The following is a 6,691-nucleotide window of genomic DNA, read 5'->3' on the forward strand; positions in this document are numbered from 1 at the left end:
TTTTTATCGCTATACATAAATTAAATTTAATTTCTTTAAATATGTTTCTTTTAAGTAAAGTTCTTACAGTTTTTTTGTGTAAAACTATGATAAAAAGTGTAATAAAAACTTTGTAATATTGACTCTAGTTGGCCGGTCATTTTCACTCTGAGAGCCGGACCCGGTCCTCGGGTCATACGTTACCAAACCCTACTGTGTAACAAAAGAAGATTAAAAGCCAACAAAACATCTTGAAGACTTAAAAACGACAAGTATGGATATATACAATCAAAAGTTTAGATGAAAATATATTCTTATTGTTAAACTTTTTATAAAATATAGTTTTACTTTGATTATTTTTTGTATTTATTTTAAAACTACAATTTTTCATTTAAAATAGTAATAAATTAAACAATCAATGCTGTCAAAGCTTAAATAGCAAAAACTGAAACGAGGTTACTTGCTATAAAAATAAATAATTCTTGAAACTTTATCGATGTTGTTGGTTTTATTTATCGAAATTTTAGTTGACGGCATTTAAATTGTCAAAATAAAAATTTTCAGGTTTAAAATGTCGGAGTTTAAGTTGCTGGAATTTAAATTTATCGAATTTTAACTGTCCGAACTTAAATTATCAAAATTTAAATTATTACATTTTCAGTTTAAAAATTTGAAATGTTAGAGTTTGGATGGTAAAAACTCGAATTGTCGGAATCTAAGTAGTCCGAATTTGAATTGTCGTAGTTTGAATTGTCTGAATTTGAGTTATCGGAATTTGAATTGTCTGAATTTGAGTTTTCGGAATTTGAGTTGTCGGAATTTGAATTGTTCGAATTTGAGTTGTCGGAATTTGAGTTGTCAGAATTTAAATTGTCGGAATTTGAGTTTTCGGAGTTTGAATTGTCCGAATTTGAGTTGTCGGAATTTGAATTGTCGTATTTGAGTTGTCCGAATTTGAATTGACGGCATTTGAATTGTCGGAATTTGAATTGTCAGAATTTGAATTGTCAGAATTTGAATAGTCATGAAACCAGCAGACCAACAGAAGATATTTCTATTATTAAAAAATGCAGTTCAAACGTTAAATGATAAAAAAAATGTTCTATTATAATTTATTATTTTTTCTTCGTTTAGTGAAATATTTTTAATTTATAAATATCTTTCTACAATTTTTTACAAAAGTATAGTTCAACAAAGCTGAAAAAATACGTTTTTAAATAATAAGGGTCTCTTAAGACTAAGTTTTTTAATTTCTTCAATTAGAATTTCAATATTTTTCACTTTTGAACGTTTTTCTTTTGGTTTAAAAACGTTTTTAGATGCTTTTTTTCAGTATAATTCCTTAAATTGTATAGGTTGTTTAACAAACATTAGTTTTGCAAGTTTACAAACAGTAAACTATCATATATATTTTGATTTACTCATTTATTCTGTGTATTGAAAGCTATGTTTGACTAAATTTTACCTTTTTTTCGTTTTAATAGTTTATAAATATTTTAAATTACAATTTTTATCTGAAATAAAAATGTTAACTTTTATTTTCTCGGTTTGCTACAAATAAACTAATAAATAGATTTTGCTATATCTGTTAATTCTACCTATTCAAAGCAAAGTCTGACTAAACTCTGCATTTTATTTCTTATTTGCATTGAGAACTGTTTTGATTTTTTGAAAAATTAAATTATATGTATTAGAGAAATATTTTTATCATTAGTGTTATTACCTGTTTTCTTGTAGTTTGTTTTACAAATTTCTTGCTCAGCTTTACTAAACTTTGTTTTTTATTTTTCTATTTATCTTAATAACTTTTTAGCTGTTTTGTACAATTTTTTTTATACGAGATATTAACAACTTTCGTAATGTTTTCCTTGTTACTAGCAAAATATTTTATTTCAATAAAAAAGTTTTTGTTTACGAATAATTAGTTAAGTATTAATTTTATGTTAGTTAGTTTATATTTGTGCAAGTACAGAAAAATATAATCGAATATTAATTTTAAAGTTAGCTATAGTTATTTAAAAATTGCTAAATCTCGACTTAGACTTTTTATGTAAAAAAAATATTTAAACTTTAGTACTTAAATAACATTTTTTTATAGGTTATGACAAAAGATTTAAGTTGGGGCAATTTTTTTGAAATCAGTAGATTTTTCGCATCCCTTAACAAAAATACCACGCTACGCCACTGGTTGTAAGTATTAAACTTGTAGCTTAACCGTAAAGTTTCTCATATTATTGTCTCAACGAAAACAAGATTTTGAGTTTTTGAATAACAACAAAATTATTGTCGTGCTTTTACAATAACTAAACAATCAGAGCATAGCTTTAGCTTACTTAGTTTTTAAACTGTGCATTAATTGCTTTACGTTAGTACTGCATCAATAAATCTAGTTGTATAATTTAGTTGTATATTTTAAATGCTTTGGTTTCAATTCAATATTTCTTTGTAAACAGTTTAAAAATAAAATAACTTGATACAATAAGAATATTACAAATCTATTCAAACTAAAGGTCTTACTAAAATATATTGTTTTCTTGTATATAACTTTATATTTAGATAAACTACAATTCAAGAACTTTTTTTCAGTGTCATTGTTTTGTAGAACAATAATATTATTGTTGAGTTTGTGTAGACTTTACATAAGATTTTGTTACATTACATAATGTTTGTTGTTTATTACGTATTTCTAGCAGAGTTCTGGCATTACAAAATAATAACTTTTATTTTATAGAATAAAAAGTTAGTGAGTTCATGTAAACTTTTGTATAAACTTAATTAAGGTAATAAAGCTTTTAAACATCAACTTACAAACTTAAGTACAAGCTGTATGTAGATTTGTTGTTTAAAGTTGCAATATAAAATTGTAACTTTATTTTCACTTTACTAGTTTATTTTTTAATTTACTCAGAATTTTTTGTACACAAAAAAACTTTTATTTATTGAATACAAAAGTTAATAACTAAGAAAAAAAACAAGGAGTACTTTAAACTTTATAAACTTTAAGTAACCGGTATTCTCAAGTGTTTTCATTTAAGTGACTGAAAACAACAAAACTAATTATTACTGTTTTAAAACAAACTTATAAATATTTTACATTTTTTACAGTTACTTTTGTTAACAATATGTAACATTTAATTTTGTTTTAATCAAGAACTATTTATAACTTTTAATTATATGCTACTATTTAGCAAAATTATTTTAACGCTTTTTTATGTATAAAATTAACTTTGCAATGTTTTTATCGAATGTTCATAAATAAAACACACATTATTAATAAACGTTATTTTAAACTTGTTTGTAAGGTTTTAACAATTAAGACCTTTCTTATTACTGATACTTTCGTAAAAAGGTGTTATATTACTAAATATATTTTTTAGTAGTTATTGTTTTTACTTATCTTGCTAACTTCATCTTTATAGCAACAATGAAAGCTCAAAAAATTTCCAAGTTACGTCGTTTTTAATACTCTAATTAATTTTTCCCGGAAAAGGAACGCACCTTCAAATGTGTCACATAACTGAAATGTGTCACGTTACTGAAGTATGTCATCTTACTGAAATGTGTCGTCTTACTAAATTGTGTCATCTTGAAATTTGTCACACTACTGAAATGTGTCACCCCACTGAAATATGTCACCTTACTCAATTGTGTCATCTTACTAAATTGTGTCACCTTGAAATGAGTCACAGTACTGAAATGATTTACTGCAGTTTTGAGACAATTTTTTCCTTTTCACAACAAACAACATCAAAACATATTTATTTTTTTGTAAACTACGGCCAACTAGTTTATTTTGTAACTACTAAACGTTTTTTAATAATTTTGTATTATTTACATCAATGATATTTACATTATGCTTTCGGTTAATTCGTTTTACTTTGATTATATAACATAATTTTTTTTATTCTAATGTTGTGGTTTGAATTTCTTACTACACTTAGTTATGTTTTTGTGAAAGTTTAAACTGATATCTGAAATTGTTTTGGCAAAACAATAAAACTATAGAATGAAAATATTTTTAGTTAGTAGATAAAAATTTAATCCTTTGACCTTTAAAGTAATCTTTATACTTGTATAAAAAACAAAAACAACAATATCTAGTTGATATTTTTACCTACTTTACAAATATTTTTACTGCTCCTACGCATTTTAAAACGTATTTAATCTAAGTTGTTACATTCTACAATGAAACTTTAAGACGATAGATAAAAAATTAGAAGTGAATCGGAATATTTTTTAATAATTTTTTTTTTGTCAGTAAATGCGATCAAAGTTGTATTTAAATTAATATCTGATACTACAATTTAATTAGTGTTTAGTATATTTATAATTATAAGATCTAACATACCTGAAAAAAAGTAACATTTAACTTTTAGATAAGATTAAGATATTAATGTTAGGTTTTAAATAAAACTATATTACCTTATAGTTTTTTCTATACACTAGATGGTAAGTAAATTTTTTTCAGAAGTTATAGTTTTTATTAGTACTGTAAAACATTTACTTAAAGTTTTGTGCTAAACACTTAAAAATATATTTTTTATTTTTTTCAATTTTATTACACACTATTTACAAATAATTTTTTTTATACTTTATATAGAATTTATATATTTATAAAATTTATAAAACTTATATATTTATACTTTATATAAAGATATTTATATTTTTTTACAGTGTGTACTTTGATCATATCGTTATAAAACAATGGATACTATAGTTTGGAATTTTATTTTCAAACAACTATTTATAAAGTTATATTTTGAACTATTTTGAAAATATTTCAAATTAATAAGTTACCAATAGTATTTAAACTATTTTCAATTAAGGAAACATTAATAATAAATAAAAGATAAACTATAAATTTATTATAATCTTATAACTAAAAATAATTTAAACGTCTATTTTGTGATAGTATTCAAAAATTACTTTACGTGTAAAGTTTGGTAAACAAGTTAGTTTCATAAAAATTATAATTTTTCTTTAATATAAAAGCTAAATAATTAGTCATCAAAAAGTTATAAACTGTTCTATAAAACTAAAATATATTAAGAAAAAGTTTATCAAAATATTTTGAGTGTATATTCATTGTGACTTATATTTTAGTTTAGAAAGTTGTATAAACTAACAACTTTAATTTACAAGTGTGATTCACGTTTAGTTATGGCAAACTGTAATGCTAATTTTTGCATTATTATAGTTTGGTTTTTTTAAGAAAAAAATCTTTTTGGTACAAGATAATAAAACTGAAGCAGACTCAAAAACCTATACGTTACGAATTCGCTTTGTAATGTTCAAAAGACAAGTGAGGCCCACAAAGGATAAAAATTTCTGACCTATATTCTAAAAGATAACTAAAAAAATGTTTTAATATTGTGCAAAGAATTATTTTCTAGCTTGTTTGAGTTTCAAATTGTTTTAAAACACTGTTTTTTTAATCATGAGTGTTTGTTATTAAAAATAAAACAAAAATTTTTGTCGCATATCTTAACATTTCACAACAGCGTGCAACAGTTTGTACAAAATTTTTTGTACAAAAGTCACTAAAAAAGCTAAAAAAAAAACAGAAACTTTAAAAAGTTTGTACTTGTTAAGTAGTTTAGTTTTAGTTTTACATAAAAAATCTACCGTTGATTACAAGATAATCTAAATAATCTAAGTTGTCATCATCTAAAAACTGTTAAATAAAAAACAGATTTAAAGTGTAGTTTAATTTTGTCATTTGTAGTAAGTACGGAGTATTTGTTATAATACTTAGCACAGTTTTAAACCTTTAACTAGTGATCTACCAAATCCAAGGTTATAGCATAAAACTTATTCTTATTAACGAGTAAACCATTTGACGAAATAAATCCTGTAAATTCATTTTAATTGGTATGCTAAATTATTAACAACGGTTGTTTAGAAGTAGCCCAGTTTTCCCTTTCCGGCGTAAAAACAGTTGTTCAACCTAAAACCTAAAAAATACTTAACCATTCATAACATTTTTCAGAGCAACAACGCCGTTCGAAAACGTCTTCGGCATTCGAAAGCAGCACACTCGGCATTCGAAAGCAGCACACTCGGCATTCGAAAGCAGCACACTCGGCATTCGAAAGCAGCACACCCGGCACGAGCAGCAGTGGTGGCGGTTTCATGTCGGGACTCGGAGGTCGACCTGCCAATGCTTCGAACAATCCCAGTCTCACCCACCAACAGCAACACTGCTTTACAAGGTATTTTGGCTTTGAACTATTTTTTTGACCAGCTCAACCTTATCTAAACTCCTAAACATAAGTTTTGTCTTTGTAAACATCTGGTTTTTTACAGGTTAGTAGTTTGCACCAGGTTATTGTTGAGCATTGAAAAGGATTTTAAATGAGATTTTGTTCAAACTCGGTCAAAATTTTAAAAGTGTCATTTAAATTAATTTCCATCTTGCTCATTATAAGCGTATTAGTAGCTGGTTCTTTGCATATTCCAAGTTTTTATTCGGCAGTAGTGCGAGCTCTCCCTTCGGCAAATCCACTTTCGAAAGCTCTTCCTTCAGGCAGTCATCTGCTTTGGCGGGAGGACCATTTTAAGGCGGTCAGAGCAGTCCTGAACCGTTTTTGTCGCACAGTCCAGTGGTTTCGGCGCGGCACCAAGTTGGTTTTGTTTAAATTAAAACTTTTTTTTTATCTTTTTTCATAGCGCTCAAAATATTCAGAGATAGTACATAAAAGTTTTTCCAAAC

Source organism: Thalia democratica, chromosome 4 (genome assembly GCF_965202585.1).
Source record: "Thalia democratica chromosome 4, ktThaDemo2.hap1.1, whole genome shotgun sequence".
NCBI classification, from domain to species: Eukaryota; Metazoa; Chordata; class Thaliacea; order Salpida; family Salpidae; genus Thalia; species Thalia democratica.